General features: G+C 53.6%; 1 long non-coding RNA gene across 1 annotated transcript in view; it reads right to left on the reverse strand.

The window, feature by feature from the left end:
* Positions 1-17,035, reverse strand: part of LOC140465092 (uncharacterized) — a 959,861-nt gene that overhangs the window by 868,398 nt on the left and 74,428 nt on the right. The gene's annotated exons all lie outside the window — the stretch shown is intronic.

Below are 17,035 nucleotides of genomic sequence, written 5' to 3' on the forward strand. Positions count from 1 at the left end.
AATTCTGCACCCCCTCCACACTGATCCTTTGACAATGCTACAATCCTTCCACACTGACGCTCTGACAATGCTGCACTCCCTCCACACTGATCCTCTGACAATGCTGCACTCCCTCCACACTGAACATCTGACAATTTTGCACTCCCTACACACTGTTCCTCTGACAATGCTACACTCCCTCCACAGTGATCCACTGACAATGCTGCACACCCTCCACACTGATCCTCTGACAATGCTGCAGTCCCTCCACACTGACCCTCTGACAATGCTGCACCAACTCCATACTGATCCTCTGACAATGCTGCACCCCCTCCACACTGATCCTCTGACAATGCTGCACCCCCTTCACAATGAACCTCTGACAATGCTGCAACCCTCCATACTGATCCTCTGACAATGCTGCACTCCCTCCACACTGATCCTCTGACAATGCTGCACTCCCTCCATACTGATCCTCTAACAATGCTGCACTCCCTCCACTCTGATCCTCTGACAATGCTGCACTCCCTCCACACTGACCCTCTGATAATGCTGCACTCCCTCCACACTGATCCTCTGGCAACGCTGCACTCCATCCACACTGACCCTCTGACAATATTGCACTCCCTCCACACTGACCCTCTGACAATGCTGCACTCCCTCTACACTGATCCTCTGACAATGCTGCACTCCCTGCACCCTGACCCTCTGACAATGCTGCACTCCCTCCGCACTGATCCTCTGACAATGCTGCACTTCCTCCACACTGATCCTCTGACAATGCTGCACCCCGTCCACACTGATGCTCTGACAATGCTGCACCCCCTCCACATTGATCCTATGACAATGCTGCACTCCCTCCACACTGATCCTCTGACAATGCTGCACTCCCTCCACACTGACCCTCTGACAATGATGCACTCCATCCACTCTGATCCTCTGACAATGCTGCAATCCCTCCACACTGACCCTCTGACAATGCTGCACTCCCTCCACACTGATCCTCTGACAATGCTGCACTCCCTCCACCCTGACCCTCTGACAATTCTGAACTTCCTCCGCACTGATCCTCTGACAATGCTGCACTCCCTCCCTACTGACTCTCTGACAATGCTGCACTCCCTCCACACTGACCCTCTGACAATGATGCACTCCCTCCACACTGACCCTATGACAGTGCTGCACTGCATCCACACTGACCCTCTGACAATGCTGCACTGCCTCCACACTGATCCTCTGACAATGCTGCACTCCCTCCACACTGATCCTCTGATAATGCTGCAGTCCCTCCACACTGATCCTCTGACAATGCTGTAGTCCCTCCACAGTGAACCACTGACAATGCTGCACTCCCTCCACACTGAAACTCTGACAATGCTGCACTCCCTCCATACTGACCCGCTGACAATGCTGCACCCCGTCCACACTGATGCTCTGACAATGCTGCACCCTCTCCACATTGATCCTATGACAATGCTGCACTCCCTCCACACTGATTCTCTGACAATGCTGCACTCCCTCCACACTGACTCTCAGACAATGCGGCACTCCCTCCACACTGATCCTCTGGCAATGCTGCACTCCCTCCACACTGATCCTCTGACAATGCTGCACTTCCTCCACACTGATCCTCTGACAATGCTGCACTCCATCCACACAAACCCTCTGACAATGCTCGACTCCCTCCACACTGACCCTATGACAGTGCTGCACCCCCTCCACACTGTCCCTCTGACAATGCTGCACTCCATACAAAATGACTCTCTGACAATGATGCACTCCCTCCACTCTGACCCTCTGACAAAGCTGCACTTCCTCCACACTGACCCTCTGATAATGCTGCACTCCCTCCACACTGATCCTCTGACAATGCTGCACTCCCTCCACACTGACCCTCTGATAATGCTGCACTCCCTCCACACTGATCCTCTGACAATGCTGCACTCCCTCCACACTGACCCTCTGATAATGCTGCACCCCCTCCACACTGATCCTCTGACAATGCTGCACCCCCTTCACAATGAACCTCTGACAATGCTGCAACCCTCCATACTGATCCTCTGACAATGCTGCACTCCCTCCACACTGATCCTCTGACAATGCTGCACTCCCTCCATACTGATCGTCTAACAATGCTGCACTCCCTCCACTCTGATCCTCTGACAATGCTGCACTCCCTCCACACTGACCCTCTGATAATGCTGCACTCCCTCCACACTGATCCTCTGGCAACGCTGCACTCCATCCACACTGACCCTCTGACAATATTGCACTCCCTCCACACTGACCCTCTGACAATGCTGCACTCCCTCTACACTGATCCACTGACAATGCTGCACTCCCTGCACCCTGACCCTCTGACAATGCTGCACTCCCTCCGCACTGATCCTCTGACAATGCTGCACTTCCTCCACACTGATCCTCTGACAATGCTGCACCCCGTCCACACTGATGCTCTGACAATGCTGCACCCCCTCCACATTGATCCTATGACAATGCTGCACTCCCTCCACACTGATCCTCTGACAATGCTGCACTCCCTCCACACTGACACTCTGACAATGATGCACTCCATCCACTCTGATCCTCTGACAATGCTGCAATCCCTCCACACTGACCCTCTGACAATGCTGCACTCCCTCCACACTGATCCTCTGACAATGCTGCTCTCCCTCCACCCTGACCCTCTGACAATTCTGAACTTCCTCCGCACTGATCCTCTGACAATGCTGCACTCCCTCCCTACTGACTCTCTGACAATGCTGCACTCCCTCCACACTGACCCTCTGACAATGATGCACTCCCTCCACACTGACCCTATGACAGTGCTGCACTGCATCCACACTGACCCTCTGACAATGCTGCACTGCCTCCACACTGATCCTCTGACAATGCTGTACTCCCTCCACACTCATCCTCTGACAATTCTGCACTTCCTCCACACTTAATCTCTGACAAAGCTGCACTCCCTCCACACTGATCCTCTGACAATGCTGCACTCCCTCCAAACTGATCCACTGACAATACTGCACTCCCTCCACACTGATCCTCTGACAATTCTGCACCCCCTCCACACTGATCCTTTGACAATGCTACAATCCCTCCACACTGACGCTCTGACAATGCTGCACTCCCTCCACACTGATCCTCTGACAATGCTGCACTCCCTCCACACTGAACATCTGACAATTTTGCACTCCCTACACACTGTTCCTCTGACAATGCTACACTCCCTCCACAGTGATCCACTGACAATGCTGCACACCCTCCACACTGACCCTCTGACAATGCTGCACCAACTCCATACTGATCCTCTGACAATGCTGCACCCCCTCCACACTGATCCTCTGACAATGCTGCACCCCCTTCACAATGAACCTCTGACAATGCTGCAACCCTCCATACTGATCCTCTGACAATGCTGCACTCCCTCCACACTGACCCTCTGATAATGCTGCACTCCCTCCACACTGATCCTCTGGCAACGCTGCACTCCATCCACACTGACCCTCTGACAATATTGCACTCCCTCCACACTGACCCTCTGACAATGCTGCACTCCCTCTACACTGATCCTCTGACAATGCTGCACTCCCTGCACCCTGACCCTCTGACAATGCTGCACTCCCTCCGCACTGATCCTCTGACAATGCTGCACTTCCTCCACACTGATCCTCTGACAATGCTGCACCCCGTCCACACTGATGCTCTGACAATGCTGCACCCCCTCCACATTGATCCTATGACAATGCTGCACTCCCTCCACACTGATCCTCTGACAATGCTGCACTCCCTCCACACTGACCCTCTGACAATGATGCACTCCATCCACTCTGATCCTCTGACAATGCTGCAATCCCTCCACACTGACCCTCTGACAATGCTGCACTCCCTCCACACTGATCCTCTGACAATGCTGCACTCCCTCCACCCTGACCCTCTGACAATTCTGAACTTCCTCCGCACTGATCCTCTGACAATGCTGCACTCCCTCCCTACTGACTCTCTGACAATGCTGCACTCCCTCCACACTGACCCTCTGACAATGATGCACTCCCTCCACACTGACCCTATGACAGTGCTGCACTGCATCCACACTGACCCTCTGACAATGCTGCACTGCCTCCACACTGATCCTCTGACAATGCTGCACTCCCTCCACACTGATCCTCTGATAATGCTGCAGTCCCTCCACACTGATCCTCTGACAATGCTGTAGTCCCTCCACAGTGAACCACTGACAATGCTGCACTCCCTCCACACTGAAACTCTGACAATGCTGCACTCCCTCCATACTGACCCGCTGACAATGCTGCACCCCGTCCACACTGATGCTCTGACAATGCTGCACCCTCTCCACATTGATCCTCTGACAATGCTGCACTCCCTCCACACTGATTCTCTGACAATGCTGCACTCCCTCCACACTGACTCTCAGACAATGCGGCACTCCCTCCACACTGATCCTCTGGCAATGCTGCACTCCCTCCACACTGATCCTCTGACAATGCTGCACTTCCTCCACACTGATCCTCTGACAATGCTGCACTCCATCCACACAAACCCTCTGACAATGCTCGACTCCCTCCACACTGACCCTATGACAGTGCTGCACCCCCTCCACACTGTCCCTCTGACAATGCTGCACTCCATACAAAATGACTCTCTGACAATGATGCACTCCCTCCACTCTGACCCTCTGACAAAGCTGCACTTCCTCCACACTGACCCTCTGATAATGCTGCACTCCCTCCACACTGATCCTCTGACAATGCTGCACTCCCTCCACACTGACCCTCTGATAATGCTGCACTCCCTCCACACTGATCCTCTGACAATGCTGCACTCCCTCCACACTGACCCTCTGATAATGCTGCACCCCCTCCACACTGATCCTCTGACAATGCTGCACCCCCTTCACAATGAACCTCTGACAATGCTGCAACCCTCCATACTGATCCTCTGACAATGCTGCACTCCCTCCACACTGATCCTCTGACAATGCTGCACTCCCTCCATACTGATCGTCTAACAATGCTGCACTCTCTCCACTCTGATCCTCTGACAATGCTGCACTCCCTCCACACTGACCCTCTGATAATGCTGCACTCCCTCCACACTGATCCTCTGGCAACGCTGCACTCCATCCACACTGACCCTCTGACAATATTGCACTCCCTCCACACTGACCCTCTGACAATGCTGCACTCCCTCTACACTGATCCACTGACAATGCTGCACTCCCTGCACCCTGACCCTCTGACAATGCTGCACTCCCTCCGCACTGATCCTCTGACAATGCTGCACTTCCTCCACACTGATCCTCTGACAATGCTGCACCCCGTCCACACTGATGCTCTGACAATGCTGCACCCCCTCCACATTGATCCTATGACAATGCTGCACTCCCTCCACACTGATCCTCTGACAATGCTGCACTCCCTCCACACTGACACTCTGACAATGATGCACTCCATCCACTCTGATCCTCTGACAATGCTGCAATCCCTCCACACTGACCCTCTGACAATGCTGCACTCCCTCCACACTGATCCTCTGACAATGCTGCTCTCCCTCCACCCTGACCCTCTGACAATTCTGAACTTCCTCCGCACTGATCCTCTGACAATGCTGCACTCCCTCCCTACTGACTCTCTGACAATGCTGCACTCCCTCCACACTGACCCTCTGACAATGATGCACTCCCTCCACACTGACCCTATGACAGTGCTGCACTGCATCCACACTGACCCTCTGACAATGCTGCACTGCCTCCACACTGATCCTCTGACAATGCTGTACTCCCTCCACACTCATCCTCTGACAATTCTGCACTTCCTCCACACTTAATCTCTGACAAAGCTGCACTCCCTCCACACTGATCCTCTGACAATGCTGCACTCCCTCCAAACTGATCCACTGACAATACTGCACTCCCTCCACACTGATCCTCTGACAATTCTGCACCCCCTCCACACTGATCCTTTGACAATGCTACAATCCCTCCACACTGACGCTCTGACAATGCTGCACTCCCTCCACACTGATCCTCTGACAATGCTGCACTCCCTCCACACTGAACATCTGACAATTTTGCACTCCCTACACACTGTTCCTCTGACAATGCTACACTCCCTCCACAGTGATCCACTGACAATGCTGCACACCCTCCACACTGACCCTCTGACAATGCTGCACCAACTCCATACTGATCCTCTGACAATGCTGCACCCCCTCCACACTGATCCTCTGACAATGCTGCACCCCCTTCACAATGAACCTCTGACAATGCTGCAACCCTCCATACTGATCCTCTGACAATGCTGCACTCCCTCCACACTGATCCTCTGACAATGCTGCACTCCCTCCATACTGATCCTCTAACAATGCTGCACTCCCTCCACTCTGATCCTCTGACAATGCTGCACTCCCTCCACACTGACCCTCTGATAATGCTGCACTCCCTCCACACTGATCCTCTGGCAACGCTGCACTCCATCCACACTGACCCTCTGACAATATTGCACTCCCTCCACACTGACCCTCTGACAATGCTGCACTCCCTCTACACTGATCCTCTGACAATGCTGCACTCCCTGCACCCTGACCCTCTGACAATGCTGCACTCCCTCCGCACTGATCCTCTGACAATGCTGCACTTCCTCCACACTGATCCTCTGACAATGCTGCACCCCGTCCACACTGATGCTCTGACAATGCTGCACCCCCTCCACATTGATCCTATGACAATGCTGCACTCCCTCCACACTGATCCTCTGACAATGCTGCACTCCCTCCACACTGACCCTCTGACAATGATGCACTCCATCCACTCTGATCCTCTGACAATGCTGCAATCCCTCCACACTGACCCTCTGACAATGCTGCACTCCCTCCACACTGATCCTCTGACAATGCTGCTCTCCCTCCACCCTGACCCTCTGATAATTCTGAACTTCCTCCGCACTGATCCTCTGACAATGCTGCACTCCCTCCCTACTGACTCTCTGACAATGCTGCACTCCCTCCACACTGACCCTCTGACAATGATGCACTCCCTCCACACTGACCCTATGACAGTGCTGCACTGCATCCACACTGACCCTCTGACAATGCTGCACTGCCTCCACACTGATCCTCTGACAATGCTGCACTCCCTCCACACTGATCCTCTGATAATGCTGCAGTCCCTCCACACTGATCCTCTGACAATGCTGTAGTCCCTCCACAGTGAACAACTGACAATGCTGCACTCCCTCCACACTGAAACTCTGACAATGCTGCACTCCCTCCATACTGACCCGCTGACAATGCTGCACCCCGTCCACACTGATGCTCTGACAATGCTGCACCCTCTCCACATTGATCCTATGACAATGCTGCACTCCCTCCACACTGATCCTCTGGCAATGCTGCACTCCCTCCACACTGATCCTCTGACAATGCTGCACTTCCTCCACACTGATCCTCTGACAATGCTGCACTCCATCCACACAAACCCTCTGACAATGCTCAACTCCCTCCACACTGACCCTATGACAGTGCTGCACCCCCTCCACACTGACCCTCTGACAATGCTGCACTCCATCCAAACTGACTCTCTGACAATGATGCACTCCCTCCACTCTGACCCTCTGACAAAGCTGCACTTCCTCCACACTGACCCTCTGGCAATGCTGCACTCCCTCCACACTGACCCTCTGACAATGATGCACTCCCTCCACACTGACCCTCTGACAATGATGCACTCTATCCACACTGATCCTCTGACAATGCTGCACTCCCTCCATACTGACGCTCTGACAATGCTGCACTCCCTCCACACTGATCCTCTGACAATGCTGCACTCCCTCCATACTGATCCTCTAACAATGCTGCACTCCCTCCACACTGATCCTCGGACAATGCTGCACTCCCTCCACACTGACCCTCTGATAATGCTGCACTCCCTCCACACTGATCCTCTGACAACGCTGCACCCCATCCACACTGACCCTCTGACAATACTGCACTCCCTCCACACTGACCCTCTGACAATGCTGCACTCCCTCCACACTGATCCTCTGACAATGCTGCACTCCCTCCACACTGACCCTCTGACAATAATGCACTCCCTCCACACTGACCCTATGACAGTGCTGCTCTACGTCCACACTGACCCTCTGACAATGCCGCACTCCCTCCACACTGACCCTCTGACAATGCTGCACTCCCTCCACACTGATCCTCTGATAATGCTGCACTCCCACCACAATGATCCTCTGACAATGCTGCACTCCCTCCACACTGATCCTCTGATAAGGCTGCACTCCCACCACAATGATCCTCTGACAATGCTGCACTCCCTCCACACTGATCCTCTGACAAAGCTGCACTCGCTCCACACAGATCCTCTGAAACTGCTGCACTCCCTCCTCACTGACCAACTGATAATGCTGCACTCCCTCCACACTGATCCTCTGACAATGCTGCACCCCCTCCACGCTCATCCTCTGACAATTCTGCACTTCCTCCACACTGATCCTCTGACAATGCTGCACTCCCTCCACACTGATCCTCTGACAAGGCTGCACTCCCTCCATACTGATCCTCTGACAATGCTGCACTCCCTCCACACTGATCCTCTGCCAATGCTGCAGTCCCTCCACACTGACCCTCTGACAATGCTGCGCCCCCTCCACACTGACCCTCTGGTAATGCTGCACTCCCTCCATACGATCAATCTGACAATTCTGCACTCCCTCCACACTGATCCTCTGACAATGCCGCACACCCTCCATACTGATTCTCTGACAATGCTGCACCCCCTCCACACTGATCCTCTGATAATGCTGCACTCCCTCCACAATGATACTCTGACAATGATGCACTCCCTCCATACTGACGCTATGACTGTGCTGCACTCCCTCCACACTGATCCTCTGACAATGATGCACTCCCTCCACACTCATCCTCTGACAATTCTGCACTTCCTCCACACTTAATCTCTGACAAAGCTGCACTCCCTCCACACTGATCCTTTGACAATGCTGCACTCCCTCCAAACTGATCCACTGACAATGTTGCACTCGCTCCACACTGATCCTCTGACAATTCTGCACCCCCTCCACACTGATCCTTTGACAATGCTACAATCCCTCTACACTGACCCTCTGACAATGCTGCACTCCCTCCACACTGATCCTCTGACAATTTTGCACTCCCTACACACTGTTCCTCTGACAATGCTGCACTCCCTCCACAGTGATCCACTGACAATGCTGCACTCCCTCCACACTGATCCTCTGACAATGCTGCAGTCCCTCCACACTGACCCTCTGACAATGCTGCACCCACTCCATACTGATCCTCTGACAATGCTGCACCCCCTCCACACTGATCCTCTGACAATGCTGCACCCCCTTCACACTGAACCTCTAACAATGCTGCAACCCTCCATACTGATCCTCTGACAATGCTGCACCCCCTCCACACTGATCCTCTAACAATGCTGCACTCCTCCATACTGACCCTCTGATAATGCTGCACTCCCTCCACACTGAACCTATGACAATGCTGCAACCCTCCATACTGATCCTCTGACAATGCTGCACCCCCTCCACACTGATCCTCTAACAATGCTGCACTCCCTCCACACTGACCCTCTGATAATGCCGCACTCCCTCCACACTGATCCTCTAACAATGCTGCACCCACTCCATACTGATCCTCTGACAATGCTGCAACCCCTTCACACTGAACCTCTGACAATGCTGCAACCCTCCATACTGATCCTCTGACAATGCTGCACCCCCTTCACACTGATCCTCTAACAATGCTGCACCCCTCCACACTGACCCTCTGACAATGCCGCACTCCCTCCATACTGATCCTCTGACAATGCTGCAACCCCTTCACACTGAACCTCTGACAATGCTGCAACCCTCCATACTGATCCTCTGACAATGCTGCACCCCCTTCACACTGATCCTCTAACAATGCTGCACCCCTCCACACTGACCCTCTGACAATGCTGCACCCACTCCATACTGATCCTCTGACAATGCTGCAACCCCTCCACACTGATCCTCTAACAATGCTGCACCCCTCCACACTGACCCTCTGATAATGCCGCACTCCCTCCACACTGATCCTCTGACAATGCTGCACTCCCTCCATACTGATCCTCTGACAATGCTGCACTCCCTCCACACTGATCCTCTGACAATGCTGTATTCCCTCCACACTGACCCTCTGACAATGCTGCACCCCTCCACACTGATCCTCTAACAATGCTGCACCCCTCCACACTGACCCTCTGATAATGCCGCACTCCCTCCACACTGATCCTCTGACAATGCTGCACTCCCTCCATACTGATCCTCTGACAATGCTGCGCCCCCTCCACACTGATCCTCTGACAAAGCTGCACTCGCTCCACACAGATCCTCTGAAAATGCTGCACTCCCTCCTCACTGACCAACTGACAATGCTGCACTCCCTCCACACTGATCCTCTGACAATGCTACACCCCCTCCACGCTCATCCTCTGACAATTCTGCACTTCCTCCACACTGATCCTCTGACAATGCTGCACTCCCTCCACACTGATCCTCTGACAATGCTGCAGTCCCTCCACACTGACCCTCTGACAATGCTGCGCCCCCTCCACACTGACCCTCTGGTAATGCTGCACGCCCTCCATACGATCAATCTGACAATTCTGCACTCCCTCCACACTGATCCTCTGACAATGCCGCACCCCCTCCACACTGATCCTCTGACAATGCTGCACCCCCTCCACACTGATCCTCTGATAATGCTGCACTCCCTCCACAATGATACTCTGACAATGATGCACTCCCTCCATACTGACCCTATGACTGTGCTGCACTCCCTCCACACTGATCCTCTGACAATGATGCACTCCCTCCACACTCATCCTCTGACAATTCTGCACTTCCTCCACACTTAATCTCTGACAAAGCTGCACTCCCTCCACACTGATCCTCTGACAATGCTGCACTCCCTCCAAACTGATCCACTGACAATACTGCACTCCCTCCACACTGATCCTCTGACAATTCTGCACCCCCTCCACACTGATCCTTTGACAATGCTACAATCCCTCCACACTGACGCTCTGACAATGCTGCAATCCCTCCACAATGATCCTCTGACAATGCTGCACTCCCTCCACACTGAACATCTGACAATTTTGCACTCCCTACACACTGTTCCTCTGACAATGCTACACTCCCTCCACAGTGATCCACTGACAATGCTGCACACCCTCCACACTGATCCTCTGACAATGCTGCAGTCCCTCCACACTGACCCTCTGACAATGCTGCACCAACTCCATACTGATCCTCTGACAATGCTGCACCCCCTCCACACTGATCCTCTGACAATGCTGCACCCCCTTCACAATGAACCTCTGACAATGCTGCAACCCTCCATACTGATCCTCTGACAATGCTGCACTCCCTCCACACTGATCCTCTGACAATGCTGCACTCCCTCCATACTGATCCTCTAACAATGCTGCACTCCCTCCACTCTGATCCTCTGACAATGCTGCACTCCCTCCACACTGACCCTCTGATAATGCTGCACTCCCTCCACACTGATCCTCTGGCAACGCTGCACTCCATCCACACTGACCCTCTGACAATATTGCACTCCCTCCACACTGACCCTCTGACAATGCTGCACTCCCTCTACACTGATCCTCTGACAATGCTGCACTCCCTGCACCCTGACCCTCTGACAATGCTGCACCCCCTCCACACTGATCCTCTGACAATGCTGCACCCCCTTCACACTGAACCTCTGACAATGCTGCAACCCTCCATACTGATCCTCTGACAATGCTGCACTCCCTCCAAACTGATCCTCTGACAATGCTGCACCCCCCTCCACACTGATCCTCTAACAATGCTGCAACCCTCCATACTGACCCTCTGATAATGCTGCACTCCCTCCATACTGACCCTCTGATAATGCTGCACTCCCTCCACACTGATCCTCTGACAATGATGCACTCCCTCCATACTGATCCTCTGACAATGCTGCACTCCCTCCACACTGACCCTCTGACAATGCTGCACCCACTCCATATTGATCCTCTGACAATGCTGCAACCCCTCCACACTGATCCTCTGACAATGCTGCACTCCCTCCACAATGATACTCTGGCAATGCTGCACTCCCTCCACACTGATCCTCTGACAATGCTGCACTCCCTCCACACTGATCCTCTGACAATTCTGCACTCCCTCCACACTGATCCTCTGACAATTCTGCACTCCCTCCACACTGATCCTCTGACAATGCTGCACTCCCTACATACTGATCCTCTGACAATGCTGCGCCCCCTCCACACTGACCCTCTGGTAATGCTGCACTCCCTCCACAATGATACTCTGACAATGATGCACTCCCTCCATACTGACCCTATGACTGTGCTGCACTCCCTCCACACTGATCCTCTGACAATGATGCACTCCCTCCACACTCATCCTCTGACAATTCTGCACTTCCTCCACACTTAATCTCTGACAAAGCTGCACTCCCTCCACACTGATCCTCTGACAATGCTGCACTCCCTCCAAACTGATCCACTGACAATACTGCACTCCCTCCACACTGATCCTCTGACAATTCTGCACCCCCTCCACACTGATCCTTTGACAATGCTACAATCCCTCCACACTGACGCTCTGACAATGCTGCACTCCCTCCACACTGATCCTCTGACAATGCTGCACTCCCTCCACACTGAACATCTGACAATTTTGCACTCCCTACACACTGTTCCTCTGACAATGCTACACTCCCTCCACAGTGATCCACTGACAATGCTGCACACCCTCCACACTGATCCTCTGACAATGCTGCAGTCCCTCCACACTGACCCTCTGACAATGCTGCACCAACTCCATACTGATCCTCTGACAATGCTGCACCCCCTCCACACTGATCCTCTGACAATGCTGCACCCCCTTCACAATGAACCTCTGACAATGCTGCAACCCTCCATACTGATCCTCTGACAATGCTGCACTCCCTCCACACTGATCCTCTGACAATGCTGCACTCCCTCCATACTGATCCTCTAACAATGCTGCACTCCCTCCACTCTGATCCTCTGACAATGCTGCACTCCCTCCACACTGACCCTCTGATAATGCTGCACTCCCTCCACACTGATCCTCTGGCAACGCTGCACTCCATCCACACTGACCCTCTGACAATATTGCACTCCCTCCACACTGACCCTCTGACAATGCTGCACTCCCTCTACACTGATCCTCTGACAATGCTGCACTCCCTGCACCCTGACCCTCTGACAATGCTGCACTCCCTCCGCACTGATCCTCTGACAATGCTGCACTTCCTCCACACTGATCCTCTGACAATGCTGCACCCCGTCCACACTGATGCTCTGACAATGCTGCACCCCCTCCACATTGATCCTATGACAATGCTGCACTCCCTCCACACTGATCCTCTGACAATGCTGCACTCCCTCCACACTGACCCTCTGACAATGATGCACTCCATCCACTCTGATCCTCTGACAATGCTGCAATCCCTCCACACTGACCCTCTGACAATGCTGCACTCCCTCCACACTGATCCTCTGACAATGCTGCACTCCCTCCACCCTGACCCTCTGACAATTCTGAACTTCCTCCGCACTGATCCTCTGACAATGCTGCACTCCCTCCCTACTGACTCTCTGACAATGCTGCACTCCCTCCACACTGACCCTCTGACAATGATGCACTCCCTCCACACTGACCCTATGACAGTGCTGCACTGCATCCACACTGACCCTCTGACAATGCTGCACTGCCTCCACACTGATCCTCTGACAATGCTGCACTCCCTCCACACTGATCCTCTGATAATGCTGCAGTCCCTCCACACTGATCCTCTGACAATGCTGTAGTCCCTCCACAGTGAACCACTGACAATGCTGCACTCCCTCCACACTGAAACTCTGACAATGCTGCACTCCCTCCATACTGACCCGCTGACAATGCTGCACCCCGTCCACACTGATGCTCTGACAATGCTGCACCCTCTCCACATTGATCCTATGACAATGCTGCACTCCCTCCACACTGATTCTCTGACAATGCTGCACTCCCTCCACACTGACTCTCAGACAATGCGGCACTCCCTCCACACTGATCCTCTGGCAATGCTGCACTCCCTCCACACTGATCCTCTGACAATGCTGCACTTCCTCCACACTGATCCTCTGACAATGCTGCACTCCATCCACACAAACCCTCTGACAATGCTCGACTCCCTCCACACTGACCCTATGACAGTGCTGCACCCCCTCCACACTGTCCCTCTGACAATGCTGCACTCCATACAAAATGACTCTCTGACAATGATGCACGCCCTCCACTCTGACCCTCTGACAAAGCTGCACTTCCTCCACACTGACCCTCTGATAATGCTGCACTCCCTCCACACTGATCCTCTGACAATGCTGCACTCCCTCCACACTGACCCTCTGATAATGCTGCACTCCCTCCACACTGATCCTCTGACAACGCTGCACCCCATCCACACTGATCCTCTGATAATGCTGCACTCCCTCCATACTGACGCTCTGACAATGCTGCACTCCCTCCACACTGATCCTCTGACAATGCTGCACTCCCTCCATACTGATCCTCTAACAATGCTGCACTCCCTCCACACTGATCCTCGGACAATGCTGCACTCCCTCCACACTGACCCTCTGATAATGCTGCACTCCCTCCACACTGATCCTCTGACAATGCTGCACCCCATCCACACTGACCCTCTGACAATGCTGCACTTCCTCCACACTGACCGTCAGACAATGATGCACTCCCTCCACACTGACCCTCTGACAATGCTGCACTCCCTCCACACTGACCCTCTGACAATAATGCACTCCCTCCACACTGACCCTATGACAGTGCTGCTCTACCTCCACACTGACCCTCTGACAATGCTGCACTCCCTCCATACTGATCCTCTGACAATGCTGCACTCCCTCCACACTGATCCTCTGATAATGCTGCACTCCCACCACAATGATCCTCTGACAATGCTGCACTCCCTCCACACTGATCCTCTGATAAGGCTGCACTCCCACCACAATGATCCTCTGACAATGCTGCACTCCCACCACAATGATCGTCTGACAATGCTGCCCTCCCTCCATACTGAACCGCTGACAATGATGCACTCCCTCCACACTGATCCTCTGACAAAGCTGCACTCGCTCCACACAGATCCTCTGAAAATGCTGCACTCCCTCCTCACTGACCAACTGATAATGCTGCACTCCCTCCACACTGATCCTCTGACAATGCTGCACCCCCTCCACGCTCATCCTCTGACAATTCTGCACTTCCTCCACACTGATCCTCTGACAAAGCTGCACTCGCTCCACACAGATCCTCTGAAAATGCTGCACTCCCTCCTCACTGACCAACTGATAATGCTGCACTCCCTCCACACTGATCCTCTGACAATGCTGCACCCCCTCCACACTGATCCTCTGACAGTGCTGCACCCCCTCCACGCTCATCCTCTGACAATTCTGCACTTCCTCCACACTGATCCTCTGACAATGCTGCACTCCCTCCACACTGATCCTCTGACAATGCTGCACTCCCTCCATACTGATCCTCTGACAATGCTGCACTCCCTCCACACTGATCCTCTGCCAATGCTGCAGTCCCTCCACACTGACCCTCTGACAATGCTGCGCCCCCTCCACACTGATCCTCTGGTAATGCTGCACTCCCTCCATACGATCAATCTGACAATTCTGCACTCCCTCCACACTGATCCTCTGACAATGCCGCACCCCCTCCATACTGATTCTCTGACAATGCTGCACCCCCTCCACACTGACCCTCTGATAATGCTGCACTCCCTCCACAATGATACTCTGACAATGCTGCACCCCCTCCACACTGATCCTCTGATAATGCTGCACTCCCTCCAAACTGATCCACTGACAATGTTGCACTCGCTCCACACTGATCCTCTGACAATTTTGCACTCCCTACACACTGTTCCTCTGACAATGCTGCACTCCCTCCACAGTAATCCACTGACAATGCTGCACACCCTCCACACTGATCCTCTGACAATGCTGCAGTCCCTCCACACTGACCCTCTGACAATGCTGCACCCACTCCATACTGATCCTCTGACAATGCTGCACCCCCTCCACACTGATCCTCTGACAATGCTGCACCCCCTTCACACTGAACCTCTGACAATGCTGCAACCCTCCATACTGATCCTCTGACAATGCTGCACCCCCTTCACACTGATCCTCTAACAATGCTGCACCCCTCCATACTGATCCTCTGACAATGCTGCACCCCCTCCACACTGATCCTCTGACAATGCCGCACTCCCTCCCCACTGACCCTCTGACAATGCCGCACTCCCTCCCCACTGACCCTCTGACAATGCTGCACCCACTCCATACTGATCCTCTGACAATGCTGCAACCCCTCCACACTGATCCTCTAACAATGCTGCACCCCTCCACACTGACCCTCTGATAATGCCGCACTCCCTCCACACTGATCCTCTGACAATGCTGCACTCCCTCCATACTGATCCTCTGACAATGCTGCACTCCCTCCACACTGATCCTCTGACAATGCTGTATTTCCTCCACACTGACCCTCTGACAATGCTGCACCCCTCCACACTGATCCTCTAACAATGCTGCACCCCTCCACACTGACCCTCTGATAATGCCGCACTCCCTCCACACTGATCCTCTGACAATGCTGCACTCCCTCCATACTGATCCTCTGACAATGCTGCGCCCCCTCCACACTGATCCTCTGACAAAGCTGCACTCGCTCCACACAGATCCTCTGAAAATGCTGCACTCCCTCCTCACTGACCAACTGACAATGCTGCACTCCCTCCACACTGATCCTCTGACAATGCTACACCCCCTCCACGCTCATCCTCTGACAATTCTGCACTTCCTCCACACTGATCCTCTGACAATGCTGCACTCCCTCCACACTGATCCTCT

Source organism: Chiloscyllium punctatum, chromosome 41 (assembly GCF_047496795.1).
Source record: "Chiloscyllium punctatum isolate Juve2018m chromosome 41, sChiPun1.3, whole genome shotgun sequence".
In the NCBI taxonomy this organism is placed as follows: domain Eukaryota; kingdom Metazoa; phylum Chordata; class Chondrichthyes; order Orectolobiformes; family Hemiscylliidae; genus Chiloscyllium; species Chiloscyllium punctatum.